Source organism: Lissotriton helveticus, chromosome 8 (genome assembly GCF_964261635.1).
Source record: "Lissotriton helveticus chromosome 8, aLisHel1.1, whole genome shotgun sequence".
Classification (NCBI taxonomy): domain Eukaryota; kingdom Metazoa; phylum Chordata; class Amphibia; order Caudata; family Salamandridae; genus Lissotriton; species Lissotriton helveticus.
Genome location: NC_136069.1, coordinates 691211453 through 691228277, shown reverse-complemented (window position 1 = coordinate 691228277; position 16825 = coordinate 691211453).

The following is a 16825-nucleotide window of genomic DNA, read 5'->3' as shown; positions in this document are numbered from 1 at the left end:
AGGGTCATTGAGACCCCGAACATTCCGCAATGCTATTTTGGCGGTGTAGAGTGCTTGTATCTCACCCATAGATCCCACAACGATATGTGCTAAGCTGCAAATGGTCTAAGAAAGTGATATTACCAACTGCATTTAAAGACATAAAGCATATTTTGCTATGACATTCCTCCCACTCTGGCGTCCCCCACTTGCAGGGTACTAAATCCCCACCCTCAAAATTGAAACACATTACAATTAACAGAAAGTCCCTATGTAGTTGGGGGGGTCAGAGGTTCGCCATGTAGGGGGGGAAGATCACCTAGGGGCACTAGACCTGACCTGTCACCTCCATACGTACACCCACTTGCCGGCCGTCGTGGGACGGAGGTGATTAGCCGAGCAATATTACAGTTTGAATATTCCAAATACAAAAACCGTGCTTAGCATATCGGATACATCACCAATGAAGATCAATATGTCCCCTCATGTAGGAGCAGTGAGTCTCTCTGACAAGCTTCAATCGTATTGCAGCGTCAGTCTTGTTGAGATAGCGGAGATCTCGATCTGGAGCGGTCCTGGGGGACAGCTTCTCTGCTGCGGGGTGGTAAAGAAATATTGTTTCCCGCCGTGTTTGATTTTGAGTTTCGCGGGGTAAAGCATGGCATAGGGAATCTCCAGAGTCTGCAGCTTCTTTTTAATTCCAGCAAATTTGCGGCGGGCTTCCTGTACGGCTGCGGTGAAATCCGGAAAGAATGCCAAGGTGGTATTTTCATAAGGCACATGTTGTTTTTGCCGAGCCAGTCTAAGAACCCTGTCGCGGTCTCGATAGTTCAAGAGACGGGCTATGATGGGCCTCGGGGGTACCCCGGGAGGGGGGCGGGCCACCAGGGATCTATGTGCTCTCTCCACAGTGAGGTGAGGTGAAAAGGCATCCCTACCAAAGAGGTTGGTTAGCAATTTTTCTATGAAGTCCTCCATGCGACCAGTGTTGGTTGTCTCTGCTAGGCCTAAAATGCGAATATTATTTCTGCGGGACTTAGCTTCCAAACCCTCATTTTTGTCAGCGATTATTTTAAGCAGTTTGTCAATTTTCGAGATTTGGCACCCACTAGTTGTCGCCCCATCCTCCATGTCTGAGATTCTGCTTTCCGTTTCTTTCAGGCGGGTGTCATGTTGCCCTAGTTGAGCGACCACAGTATCCATCCTCGTGTTTAGAGTGTCTATTTTGGAGTCAATGGATGGAAGGCTTTGCTTCATTCCTAGTAAGACCTCTCTCCAGTCCTCCTCCGGCGGTGCGTCATTTCTGTGCTCTATGTTGTCTGGCGCCTGAGACGCAGGAGTTTTGCGGGTCTCAAAAGGGATTTTGGTCTGCCTAGCATCAGTGCGCCCCATTTTGCAGTGGCAGCGGGTTTAAGTAGGGGACACTCCTTTGCTGAATCCTGCTCTGAAGACGGCGTTTCTGTTTACCCCAGGCTCTCTCACCCACGCCTTGCGGTACCCGCTGCGCGGGTCCCGCTTCGCTGCTTACCTGCCTGACTCTTCGGTGGTTCCTGCATCTAGCTGCTCCTGTGGGGTTCTGAGAGGCGGTGAGGCGGCAGGGCTGCGAGCGCAACCCGGGACTCGCTTTCCCAGGAGTCCCGGTGTCTCTGGCCGAGTCACCTGGCCCCGCTCTCCCTGACCGCCCCGCCCCAGCTGCCCCAGGTGAAAAGGAGGGAAGGAAATCTTGGCTGTGGGACACTCCTTTGCTGAATCCTGCTCTGAAGACGGCGTTTCTGTTTACCCCAGGCTCTCTCACCCACGCCTTGCGGTACCCGCTGCGCGGGTCCCGCTTCGCTGCTTACCTGCCTGACTCTTCGGTGGTTCCTGCATCTAGCTGCTCCTGTGGGGTTCTGAGAGGCGGTGAGGCGGCAGGGCTGCGAGCGCGACCTGGGACTCGCTTTCCCAGGAGTCCCGGTGTCTCTGGCCGAGTCACCTGGCCCCGCTCTCCCTGACCGCCCCGCCCCACCCCACCCCGCCCTATAGGTTCGGGACTATAAACTTGGAAGCTCCTCGCTGCGCGGGAGCGCCCGGGGCTAAGCCCGGGCAAAGGGCGGGCCCTCTGTGGCCCTCCGTGGCCTGCAGTGCCTGGTCTGGACGCACCCTTATTAGTTCTCTGTGTTATAGCTTCGTATTTATTGCTACAGTTATTTTTCTATTTTTTTGATTGAAGCTATTGGGGTCATTTGTCCTTTGGGTAGCCCATTTGCTTGCCTTGTGTTTTCTGTTATCTTTGGGACATCTGTTGTGCTACTTTATTATTCCTTGTTTTCTTTTTTTGTATCCCGCTAGAGATGTCCACTCGTAAAACTAGGAGCCAGAGAGCTGGAAACGATAAAACTAAAAAAGTAATTGGTACCCTAGATAATTTTATTTCCCGAACAAACTCTTTGATAGACTAGGGCATTTCTTTAATGGAAAGGAGGGTATCATTGGACCTTGCTCACGCAAAAAGATCTTCATTGGGCAATATTGCAATGATACATTCACCGCCACAAAGTATGATTAATCTTGTTGTTACTTCTGCTGGGATGCCCACTAATGATACTACTCCCGCTAGTTGTCAATCACTAACTTCTACCAACGCCCCCGTTATGAGCACATTGCCCCCTAATATCCCCCATGCACCCGTGATAGTTAATCATGATGTTATTGACTCCTTTATGATGGCTGGGTCTGACACTATTACGTCAACTTCAAATGTCGTTAACCCAACAAATTTTCCTACAGATAATCCCGCCATAACTTTACAAGGGTCTATGGGTTCCAACTCCGGGGGGGGTAATATAGGTGTGGCGACAGTAAATGATGGGACTCTCCAGACACCCATTGATTATACTGAGTCTGATCCTTTAGATTCCACCCCTCATTTATTATCTCTAGGGGTTCCGGACGATATAACCCATGATAGCAGCCTGGCAAGTATTTTGGATATTAGCGGAAGCAATGACTCACTAACTAATTCAGGAGACGGGCTTGACTCTCTAATGGAGTCTATGTCTAGTTTGCTAAAATCCTTGCTTTCGCCCCTGGAGAATAGGCTTTCTAACATAGAACATCAATTGGCTACTATCCTTGCGCTACAAGACCCTAGGCTGACTACCCCTGGCCTCTCTATTCCGGTGGTTCCACCGCCTGTTACTAATACTGGGATTGTTGTTTCAAATCCACCTATGGGAAGTATTCCGGCTCCCACAATTATCCCTCCAGTTTCTTCTTTACCGGCAACAAACGCAGCGAATAATATCAAATCCTCCACTTCTACATGTCCGAGTGCAGCGAATAGAAATGCAGTTATCAAAAAGACTTCTAACAACCCAGCTCCCATTATTCCCCAGTCACAGCCCAGAAAAACCACTTCGCGACGCAACATCAATTTACCACCAGATGCTTGTCCGTATGTGATTGTTCTGACAGGGATTCCTGAGCTGCCAATGTCCACCTCTGAGCCCTTTTGGGCGATTAAAAATAAAATATGCCAATGGCTTGACAAAAATTACCCTCCACGACCCAGCCTAAACAAGAATATACTTATGGTAGAACGGGCACCGTGGGTAGGTGGGAAGAAGAAAAGCATAAAAGGTGATTGTGTCGCTATCACGTTTGAGGACCCACGACTTGTAGAATTTATTTGTGCCACTCCTCCCTGTGATAGCAAGTCAGTGGTATCAGCCAAACCCCTGTCCTTTTTTTATATGCAAGAGGGCCATGAGGATGCTAGATGGAGTTGGATGAGGCCTGCTAGGAAAGGTTTGGGTAGAGGTGGTACATACCAGAACCTGCAACAATGGGGAATGCCTGTAGAGGAAGGATGGAACTTAGTCCATAGGAGGAGGGGGCACCAGTGGAAGGGGGAAAGACAGTTCAATGGAGAAGGGTGGGGCCCACAGCTCAATTATCCCCTATTCCCTTGTTATAATCGATTTAGTGGGCTGGAAGAAGTGGACTGACCATCACCCCAGTGCATTGAAGATGACAAGGGCTGTGGGGTACCTTCTCCCGTAGAGAGTGTTTCTATTGTTGCTACTAGGGAGGAAGTACCCGACCAGGATAGTACTATTCCAGACCCCTTGTCAGGGGATGTTGATACTCAGGCCGCCCTGGATACATCTATGCGGTACCCCTCCCCTGTTAAAATTCTGTCCTGGAACATAGCTGGCTTAAAGAAAAACTTGCCCGATCCGGAATGGAACAATTTTGTAGAAGATTTCCATATCTGTATGTTCCAGGAAACCTGGTGTGTAGAGCCAGAACACAAACAGGGCTATTCTACATTCTTTGTCCCTGCAACACAGTTTGGGAGGGGGCGCCCATCGGGTGGCTTACTTATTTGGATCAGGATAGATTTGAACTGTAAGATTACTGTTAATTATGTCCCCTGTAAGGATATTCTCCATATAACTGTTAAAAGGCAGTCTGCCAGGAATGCTTTTGAACTTTTTTGTATTTATGTCAGGGGGCTCCCAGGGGGCCAATTGTCTCCAATACTGGAGCTGTTAGACAATAGGCTTTCAGCCCTCCCCTCTAAATCCTCAGTATTAGTGGGAGGTGATTTTAATTGTACATTTGAGCCTCTTGATGAGGATGAATTTTTGGTCTCTTTTAATAAGCCAGGAAACCAGTTAATTCCATCCTTATCTCTGGCCCCAATTAAGAAGTGGTCGGCTCGAGCCATTCAGTTGAATGCCCTGGTGTCTGCATATGACCTATGTGCCTTAAATGGCCGTACTACATCTGATCGTATGGGCGCCATGACCTTCAATCGAATAGGCTGCCCGTCACGGATTGACTACATCCTTTTGGATGTATGGTCATGGGCCAATCTGGTTGATATGGAGGTCAGCCAGAGGATTGATAGCAACCATAATCCCCTCTGCATGGGTATGTTCTGGGGAGACAATATTGGTGAGGAGGTTCAAAATGAGTTGATTACTAAAGAACTAGTCCCTTCTAACTGTAATCGCAGGATTAAATGGAATGTGGTTAGGTGTAATGAGGGGACACTTGAGAATATCAGGGTTCTAGTTTCGGCTGCTTCATCTGCCCTGGTACCAGTGAACCAAATTTCACTTCAGCTTCAGGGGTCGGTGCTGGCAACTAAGTATAAAGACCTAATAGGGGAGATCAGCATGTTTTTCTCTAAAAAAAACAAGGGATGCCATTTGCCAAAATGCACGGGAAAAAAGGGGAACCCTTGGTATACTGCCTCCTGTAGAGGGAAAAGGAAAGCAATTGCACTAGCTATTAAAAACAAGGATGCCCCAGCCGCTAGATTAGCTAGAAATGAGTATCGCATTAGTATTAGGAAAGCCAAAAAAGATTGGGAAGAGGAACATTGGCAGGCTCTAAAGGAAGCGGCTCATGGGAAAAATGCCACTGCATTTTGGAAACTGATCAACGTCATCGATAGACGTGGCGCTGAGCCTATTCCAAACCATATAACTGAGTCCCAATGGTATTCCCACTTCTCGAATTTATATGGCGTAGGCTCCTTAGAAGTTGCGCCAGCATCCCCTATAATAGGTACCGATTGTTCGTTCCATCAGTATGATGACTCTACAGATGTTTTGTTTTCGCCCCGTGAGGTACATGAGGCCATCCTTAAAATAAAACCGGGTAAGGCACCTGGCCCGGACGGAATACCGGGTGATTTATTGATGTCTAACCCATTGGTTTGGGCTGATTTTATTGTAAATGTTTTGAACCTCATTCAGTTAGGCCAGCAAGTACCGGATTCATGGAAGGGTGCTGAAGTTGTTACCGTTTTTAAAAAGGGTGAGAGAGAGGACCCTGCCAACTACAGACCAATTAGTTTAATTGATGTTATTCAAAAAGTAGTTGGTAGGGTAATTGTAAATAGGATTGAGGGCTGGCTTATGGAAGAAAATATTTTGTCCCACTTCCAGGCTGGATTCAGAAGCAATGTTGGGGCCATTGACCAAGTCTTCAGATTTTGTGCAGTTTTTTGGAAAACAGTGTCAATAGCCAGAGGGAGCCTTTACCTGGCTTTTATTGACCTTAAAACTGCTTTTGACGTAATACCCCGTGTTAAACTTTGGAAGGTCCTGCTGGATATGGGGTTCCCATCCTATCTACTAAATCTTATCATTAAACTCCATGAGGGTACTTATGCGAAGATACGCTGGGGGGCGCAGGGGCAACTCACTAAGAGTATACCTGTTAACAGAGGGGTGCGGCAGGGGTGTGTGATGGCCCCCACTTTATTCTCCCTCTTTATAAATGGGGTGGTGAAACATCTGAATGAGACACCGGCCGACGCCCCCATTGTGGCTGGGGAGAAAACGCCATCCCTCCTCTTTGCCGACGACACCCTCCTCTTATCAAAAACCCCCACAGGCCTTCAAACCCTTCTTGATCAGTTTAGTGTTTTTTGTCAGGAACGGGGACTTACAATAAACACAACTAAAACTAAACTAATGGTTATGACCGCCAAGAAGAAATACAGGAATATCCACTTGACCCTGAATGGATCTCCTTTAGAGGTGGTCGATGAGTTTGATAACCTTGGTGTTAGGATTAATAATCATTTGAAATGGGAACCCCATATATGTAAAATGGTTTTAAATCTTAAAAGGGTTTCCGGCACTATTTTAAAAAAACAACGTCTCTCTGTAAGTAGGCCAGTTGCACCTGCCTTATCAGTTTATGAGGGAAAAGCAATTGCCTCAGCTGTTTATGGCTCGGAATTGTGGGGCAATGAGAATACCAACGACCACGTCCGATCAGAGAATAAGTTTATGAGGGACTTGGTGTCGCTTCCATCCTCTACCCCACTCAAACCTTTATTCTTAGACCTAGGTAGAAAGTCTATTCGGGACATCCTACAGCTCCGTCCCCTCTTATATTGGGTCCGTTTGAGGAGGACCCCTGAATTAGCTAACTATGCCCTTGTGTTAGATGAAATGTTAAAATTAAACACTTCAGGCAAAATAAAGTGGCTAAATGTTTTAAAAAATCTTGTAGTAAGTGTGGGTTTAAGCGACGCTTGGGTTTCCCAATCACCTCCACCAAAACAAGTGGTGAAAAAATTATATTGGGATTGGATAGAGGCCAAGGCGCTACAGAACCCAAACTGGGGGCATTTGACCGAGACTTTTCTGACCCATAAATGTACCCTAAAATTGGAATTGTTTTTGGATTTTATTCAGATTCCTCGGGAAAGGACTTTATATCTTAAATTTAGACATGGAACATTGCCCCTCAAAACTGTTACATCTAGATGGAACAATAGGAGGGAAGAGGATACAATGTGCCCAGGTTGTATAAATCCCGAAGAATCATTGGGCCACTTTTTCTTTGCCTGCAAGGCATACATCTTACCTAGGAAGAAATGGTTAAAACCAGTACTAAAGAATCTTGGTGTTAGAGATTATAAATTAGCTTTGCGTATTCTTAGCTCCGACACCTCTTCTATGGTTACTATTTGTGGGGTTGCAAAGTTTTTATCATGTGCCTGGATCATTAGGACTAAGATTTTAAAAAATGCTCATCAAGTCAATTTTTCCACATAACTCTTAGATGTATTTTTGTAAATAATGAACTGTTTTTATAATTATGTGTGTATTATATGTTTGTACTTTTTATGATACATGTGTCGAATAAAAGTATAATGACTAGTAGGGATAGAGTTACGGTACACAGTCGATAGGTATGTAGACAGCGGGGCGCGATGATCACCACTATTATTCGTCTGGTAGCGTGGGGTCAGAGTTACTGTCCAGATCCCCCCATGTATGGTGCAGAGAGAAGACTTCAGCAGGGGGCAAAGACGACTGATAGTAGTACAGCAGCGTAATGAGGCAAGTAGCGTTGTGCAAGTCAGTACACGTGCAGCAGCCCTATGTGGTTGCTAGTGAGCGACGAAGGGCCACATTGGTCAACGGAATCAGGCCCAATGAATACAGCGACAGGGCCGATGGCTCTTGGTTCTCCTAGCGTCAGTTAGATGCAGTATGAGCTTGTAATAGTGGTAGCTTTTCTATCTCAGTTTAACAACACTTGGCAAATGGTGACCTGCATAATGAGTGAACATCAGTTGTAACATGGCAGACAAGTGAGAAGGAGCAAAACGAGTCCAGCATCTTGGTTAGAGTTAAAGTGGCAGGGCCTCATGGTAGTTGTAGTCACCTCAATCTCATTTTGCCAACACTTGACAGATGGTTATTGTAACATACCTGTTGGCAACATGCATTTGGTATGGACCATACTTTTAAATATTCACACATATCATGGGTCCTGCATTGATATTTTAATGGTAATCCACTTAAAGACAGCATTACAACATGTGACATGCCAGGGAGTTGGATGCATGTGGTCTTATATGCAAGAATGCACATTGACACAGACAAACCAACATATCAGCTACTTTGAGTATTGCATGTTAGGAAAGTAGATAGAGAACACAATAGCAAAAGCAGAGTTGAGTGCAAACATGACATTGTGGTATTCTGATATGAAAATGTAACTTACCGAAGTCCACCCCCCAATCTATTCCTGTCAAGCCCTCATAATGCAGGATGGCCAAGACCTTCTCCTCTCAGGAAAGAATTGTAATGGTGTGCTTGGAAGGCCAACGCCAGTCCTCTGCGCCTCCATGTGGTAGCTGTTATACCTTGTATGCACCCTCAACCTGAGGTCCGTCCACCTCCTCCTAATGTTGTTTTGTGTGCACAGTGTGGTACCAACAGCATTCTCCCTGCTGACAAACTTGTCCCACATTTCCATTTTCATACTGAGAGGAATATGCTGGACTTGGCAGCCAAAAAGTTGGGGTTCTACTCTAATGATTTCATCCACCATCATCAACTCTTCTCAGTGAAGAGTGTTATCTTTTTTTGCCAGGCATGCTGAGAAAAGAATAAAAAGCAAGTGATACAGGGAGAAAAGGTGTAAAACAAAAATTACAGGTGGTGGAGAGTGCTAAATATCAAGTTTAAAATGTATAGCTGAAAAAAGGGCAGCCTGTATTGTGGACTACCGTTGGAAAGCAAAGGATGCTGGTCAGGGATAAGGTGTGTTTTATAGTGTGATTTGCAGGTGCGTCCACTTGCAAAAGCACATCAGCTGTGCAGTTTTTAAATCCATCCAATGGTCACTGTTGTGGTGTTTCTTTTTGAGAGTTCAGCGGCAGTCTACTGCTGTTGGGTAACTGCCATTTGTTGTCTGCCGCTAGGAGATGCCTATATAGTTATAATACGCTCGACCATGTACCCTGAAGGTGTCAGTGGATGCACCAGCAACATTGCAGATTTTTGTGGTCCCGGTGGGAAGAGCACCATGGCTGCGGTCAACATTTCAAACAACACAACCCATAATACGTCTGGTGGTAGATCGCGGCACAGTAGTGTTGTAGAAGACACAGGTGCGGGGTTTGGGTGGTCGGACTGCCAAACGTGTAATCATGGTCTTAGACTGTTTAAAATATGCCTATATTTTGCTTTTCTCATGTAAAAAATGTTTTAATATTTTAGATCCTTTGATTTTGTTATTTTAGCTCCAGATTCGAATTTGAGCCCCATGCTGCAGTAGAGAATAATTGCCTATATTTTTCCATGTATGTCTCGATCATTTTGTTTTTCTCATCTCCATTTCCTCTCAAAACAAGTCTTCCATCTAGCTCAGAATTAGATTTCTTTCCTCATTAAGATGTGTATTTTTCATCGGTGTGATCGATTAAAACTTGCTATCAGTATGTGTACAACATAAAATCAGGGGGCCCAAATTTTTGCTAGGTGTTCAAGATAGCCTAATGAGATAGATTTACTACAGAAAAAAGAATAGAAGTCAATTCTACAGTTGATGGTTTCCCTAAAAATTCCTTCTTTGCCCAAACTTTCTGGGCCTATGTTCGTCACCCAGAACTATCCCAATGCAGTGCAAAAAATCCTTAACCTGTCACTGCAGGAAAGCTTTTAAATTTTCAATGACAATGCTTAAGAGTTGTCAATATCCAGGGCCTTATTTATGAGTCCTTGTGTCACTTTTACGCCGCGAGTGTGTCACTTTTTATGATGCACCAGCGGCGTAAAAAATGCACCATATTGCGCCCTATTTACAAAATGAAACATCTAGGCAGATGCGTCACTTTGTAAACCTCCGCCCCACATTATACCCATGTCTGGTATAATGTATGCAGGGTGGGCGTTCTCCCGCAAAAAGTCTCTTAAAAATGGCGTATTGAATTCAATGAGAATTCAGTGTCCAACTTGTAGGACACCAATGAGTCAATATCCTACGCCTGCCTCACAGCAGGTGTAAGACTCATGCAGGCACTTTCACATGTGGCTTGCCCCATGTGAAAGGGCACATTGCTGGAGTTGCATCTGTTTTCAGACACAACCCTGCAATGCATCACTTTGCGCCTACAAATGCATCCGTAACTCCTTGCGACGTGATGCGTCATACAGAAATTATATGGAGCATTCATCATGTCACAAGGAGGGCACACTGAGAAGTGAGGCATCGCTGTTTTCACGCAGTAATGCGTCACTTCTCATAAATAAGGTCCCAATGATAAAACTTAATATGAATATTGCGAGCTGACTGCTTAAAATAAGTTCATGAAGTTTACATCCTCCTATTCATACAACAATATCTTTCTGACTCTACATTTCGTAAGGATAATCGAGACACTCAAAATTGCAATAGTTTACTATAAGAATTGCTTTTACTTTAGCCTATCTTTTGAAAGCAATGGCATATGAAAGTAGTATGTGCTGTAATTACAGCACCTGCTCTACATCAGTTCATAGCTTAAGGTCACAAAAAAACACGATTATTCTACTAATGCGCACTAGATGTTGGAGAATTTTTTTTCAAGATGCACTTTCACAGCAATCCTCCATTTTCAGTTAATATTAATAATGCAAAGATAACAAGGGTATTGTGCCTCAAACATCGTATATAAAGGCAGGTTGGGAGTTATACACCTGTGTCATGCTTTTATTTAAAACACTCTTAATTAGTTTTCACCCAGTGGCTTTTGTAGGAATGGTTTCAGGAGATTTCTCAAATTTTATGAACTATGATCCATCGTATCATTATCATTTGGTGTCCTGTGTTCTTTTTTAGTTACATTGAAATTCAATTTCATATTCCAGAACAAGGGCAAAAAGAAGGACAACAAATTAAATAGTGCAAGAGTTGGACGCAAGAAAGACATATTAAATATAAAGACCATGGACAATTTCGCATTCCCAACCTTTGCCTATCCTGCTCAGACACTCCTCCAAATATTACAAAATGTAATTCATTGTTTTCCATACCTCCTCCTTACCATTGCTCTCAACTTCCCTTTAAAAATGCATTCAGTTCCCCCTCCCCCATTTAGTTCATTGCAACTTACTGTATTAAATGTGGATCATTACCTGTATTTTTATCAACTAATTTTTCGGTATTTATTTGTTCCCATAACATGACATCTTGAATCAAATGGTAACTATTAGGCCCTATATACAGGGACTTTTTTGCATTAATGCAATAGAACCCTGAGGATGGTCTATCTTATGAATGACACTATAGACCTAAACCTCAAAATCACTTAGTATGCATAAAAGTAATAACTAAAGATGAGATATTAGTCAAGTCAAAGAACTTTATTCAGTTATTATACAAGAAATCCCCATAAAAGCAATTTTTATAAAACACACTAACATACAATGATACAAAATAGAGAAAATAGATAAAAACTACAGCATATATATAAAAAATCAAATCACTATTGATTTACGGAATTTAAAAATAGTTTTTAAAAAAGTGGCAACAGAGGCAATAGTAAATACATTATCTAGGCTCTGTATCGCCAAAACTGCAGGGCAACATCGTCTCAGTTCCAATCTTTTTAACACTGGGACAATCCACCTTTTTCCGAGTATGGAATAAAAAGTGCTAAAAAACAAGATATGTATGGACGACTGAGCTGATATGTCATCACATGTACAATTACAAAGCGATCTTGACCAATCGTTTTCCTCAGGAAAGCTAAAAATTCTATGCAAGACGTTAAATCTGAGTCGCGTTAACAAAAATCTATCAAAACCCCTAATGGTTAGCAAAAGATAAGGCTGTATTTTGACAGTTATCAAAGTGAGATGATGTGCCACCACCGTAGTTTTGATCATTTTGCTAGTAATTCTGAGCTCGCTCAAGTAGAACATACATATATTTTTAAGGTCCTTTCTCGATACCCGACACATGGAAGACGGATCATTAAAATAATCTTTATGGCCTAATTGAGTTAAAAACATCTTGACATAATCTAGCCATCTTATCTTTTTGGCCGCATCAATTCCCAGTGCGTCCTTTAAAATATGTCGATTAGATGCAGACACTTGAGTGGTCCAAACCCTATGCCACAAAAGGACAGGTTGTATCTTGATCACATCCTCAAGATAAGGCAGACCCACTTCTGTGTGGCAGATAAGTGTAGACGTATTGTCCGGTACTGCCAAAAGATATCTGAGAAAGATGTTTTCTGCCACTTGGAGTGATTTAACATTGGCATACCCTCAGATACCTGCCCCATAAGTGGCAATCGCTACACATTTTGCCCTATAAATACACAACAGTTCCCCTGGGGAACATCAACCCATTTTCCTTCTAAAATTCAATAATGCCATTAATGATTTACAGAATAGGAGCATTCTAGCTTTAATTGCACTGCACCAGGAACCTGAGTGTTCATATACAATCCCTAAATAAGAGAATATGTTAGTGTTCTCTATTGCCTTAGAGTTCATTCAAAAATAAATTTTCTTTTTATTTGCCCTAGGCCCACATTTCATCGAGAATGTTTTGGAGCAGTTAACGGTTAGGGCCAAATTTGTCATAAATTGTGTAAAAGAGGTTGCAGCCCTTTGCAAACCAATGGGCGTGCGGGCCATCAGGACCACTTCATCTGCATAAAGGAGTGCAGGGATAGGGCGAGTAATTGCCTTTGGCAAGTCCCTGCACTCCTTAATTAATGTGTTTTCAAGATCATTATTCTATAACTTAAATAGGAATAGGGCAAGGACGCAGCCCTGCCGCACACCTCTCGAGATTCGAAAGTTCCTAGTGCAGTCCCCACCTTGTCCAAAACGGACACTCGCCTTTGCCCCCGAATAGAGGTGCCTTAAAAATGAAACTATAGAGTTATCCACTCCCAGCCCTTCCAGGATCACCCAAAGCTCTCCGTGAACAACAAAATCGAATGCTGATGTTATATCAACAAACGTTAAAAACAACCTTTCCCTTTTGGCCTTTAAACATTTATCTAAAAGAATGTGGAGATTTAGGCCTTGATCTATAGTGCCTAAGCCCTTGTGAAAGCAGTATTGGAGATTACTTATAATTGAATGCTCCTCCGCCCACGTTTGAAGTCCATCTAAAACCACACACCCTATTATCTTGACTGTAGAATCCAATAATAAAATTGGGCGATAGCAAGCTGGATTTGCCCTATCTCCCTTTTTAAAAAGAGGGACAATAATGGATTCATACCATGACGTTAAAAGACCCATAGAACAGCAGGCATTAAAGTTGCTTTAGGAGAGGTCCCGTAATGCCACGTTGTTTTTAGACAGGTCAACCGGGACACCATCCGGGACCGGTCCCTTACCACCCGTACTGGCTTGTGTGGCCAAGGTCACCTCGCTCAAAGTAAAATCCATTCTAGAGTTATGGGAGGTGGGTAGAGACTCCAGATCAGCCTCCGTCTCCACAGGTAGCTGATCGTCTAATATTTGATTAGTGTAGAGCCTAGAGTAGTGTAGCCCACTCATCCTCAGTGATAGCAATCTCTATAGTTGCTTTGGATTTATCAGTGAATAAAGGCACATTAACCACGGTTAGACAATGCCTCATGCAGGGCATCCCAAGCTTCCTCTTACAACTCGTCCTTCCTTACTGCTAATGCCCTCTTGTAGTTCCTTCTGGCTTCCCTGATGAGGTCCTGATCCTTAACTCTAGCTTTTAAAGCGTATTTAAGTCTAGTATGGGCCTTAGTACAAGTGGAGTCAAACCACCCCTCACTATCATTGTCACGCCTTTTAGCATTAACCCACAGGATTTCTTTAATTTGAGCTGAGATAGCTATAAAATTCTCTGCAATTACTGGGTGAGAGGAATTTTCATCAAGGCAGGCATAAAAACTATGTTTACACTTCTTCAATAATTTGGAGAGAAATTCCTCTGGATTCACCTTAATTCACTTCAGTGCGTACCCATTTTGCCTGCTCAGCGTGATATTATTTGGAAGCTGCATAGATCTGCCCTTTCTAATAAAATCTTGATTAGACACCATAAAGTCAATGCTTAATGGGAAGTGGTCGCTTAAAGCAATATCATGTGTAATAAAACTCTTGACACGGGGGAATGCCTACTAGATATCAAAATATAGTCAATTGTTGAAAAGACACCTCAACCATTAAAAGTTGTATTAAATGGGACCTCGGGTGAGCATAGACTATTTGCAAACCCCATGTCACACAAGAATACAATATCGTTCAGGAGGTCTCTATGCGGTGAATGAGAAAAATGCGGAAAACTAGTGTCTTTTCCAAAGTTAATCCCACACACACCCTTATCCCCCTTATGACATAGGAAACAATTAAAATCCCCTCCCCAGATAACAAAAACATCTTTAGCAATCCGACTTTGCAAGTTATTCATATCTCTGCTTAAATTTCCAAACACTTCCTCCACCATTTCAGAGGGGGCATTATTATAAAAATTCAATATGATCACACAGGGTGTCTGGTCCACGTGCATACTAACAATATGATAGTAGCTATTACTAACAACTAACTCGACTTTCCTGGTGTTTAAGTAATTGGAAATATAAGTACAAAGATCCCCTTATGCTCTACCGTGGGTTGATCTAGTTGCTGGGGTGTGAAATGTTTTGTAACCGCACATATGAATTGGCTCCTCAACCCAGGTATCTTGTAAGCTAAATATCTCATATTTCTTCACATAATCCACCCACACTTTATTAGTCAATTTCGTTTTCAATCCAGCCACATTCAAAAACATATTTTGGCATTTGGTAACCTTCACATTACTACCAGATATACCTCCAATGCCCTCGTCAAGCACAGATATAAATTCATTATGGGGGTGTGCACAATGACATCAAACTTCTCTACATAATTAGTATCCTTGCTAGCTGATATCTCTTGAAGAGGTTGTTCTACTATAATACAACCGGGACTGAGTGATAAGGTGCCCTTATAGCGGGCCTCATCCGAGCGTATAATTGTAGCAGCATGGGCATAGTCTGTCAAAGCGGTTTTGCGTAGGAATATTGAACTGTCTTCTGTAAAGTAGAGTAAGATTTTCCCAGTTTGACCTAGGGGTATTCCAGTGTGAAGGCTGATAAAAATATCCTAGGGGAACTACGCTAATATGTGAGTTTCCTATAAAGTTGTCTTCCACTCTGCTCAAAATCAGTCTCACAAAATGTGGCGTTTTGAATGACAGCACCACACAGTCCCCTTGATGATTTTTTGGCCCTCTTCCTAGCCACCCCACTCTCCTTGCCATCTTAAACTCATCAACCAATTGTTCAGTTAAGCCAGACCTAGAACCCAGCCACTGTAGAGACTTGTTCCTTAGATTCTCACATGATTCTCCAATCTCATCTGCCAGTATAGGGACATCAACTAAGACCACTACATACGGTGTGGCAGCTGGCAGTAAATCTAAGTGTGTGGCATGGCATTTCTCCTGAGTCCGACTCGCATAACTCGGGTTCAATAAAGATAGAATTGATACAGGCTTAAACATGGCTGGTGGACCAGTAGATAGATGGACATTAGTATTGACGGGAGGAGTTTTATGAGTTATGGCAGAGGGCACGTATCTTGAGGCGTTAGGACTAGTTGTAACAGGACCAGTGTGTTTTCTGTTTGAATTATTAACTTGATAGGCATCCTTAATAGTGTACTTAGGTGGACACATTATACCTGTTACTGATAGCTGTAGGATGTCTAAACATTTGTCTAAGGATGCCTCAATACTACCTATTCTGGTTGTCAAGCTACCTAGGCTGTCTCCAATCAAAAAGTCTAGAGCATCCAGCTTTACTTTTAACTTTCCTACCTCGCTCTGTGTACGCATGTTGGTGCTAATTAAAGATTTTTCCCAGTTTTCAGGTTTATTAGCTGGTGTGGACTTTGCCCTTTTGGGGATCCTTTTACAAATTCTGGGTGAGAGCCTCTCTGTTGTAGTAGGATCTGGAACCTCCTCCCCATGAGTGGTCTGGCAATCACTCGGATTCCTTGCGCGCTTATTTGGTGGTTGGTGCTGCGCCTCAGATTCCTGCTCACTACCTGACAGGTGATCAGAGATATTGACAACATAGCCATTTGTGCCTGGTTTACTACTCTGTAGCTCAAGAAACTCAGTACTTGCTTTCACTGTGGTACTCTCGTCTGCCCCAGGTTTTAGGGCTTCTTCGACCATGTTAATCTGCCATTCTATGGCACCCACAGCACCAGTAAGATAGTTAAGTAATGACTGGCGGGAATCCTCCCCTGTTTTAACTGGCTTCTTATTCTGAGTGGACATTGTTTTTCTTGTCCCCATACTGGGTTTGTCACACACAAATTACAGATGCCAAGGAAATCCCCAAATTTTCCCAAGGCAGACAGGGGGAGAAGATGGTTAATTACAAATTTACATGGAGAAATTAGAGTCCTTCAAAAACTGCACCCTTAGGGATAAGTTACAATAAAACGACAGTCCAACTTCAATCCAAGTCAATAGCAAAGGTACAGAGTTCCTTAGATTATTAGTTTTTTTTCCAATA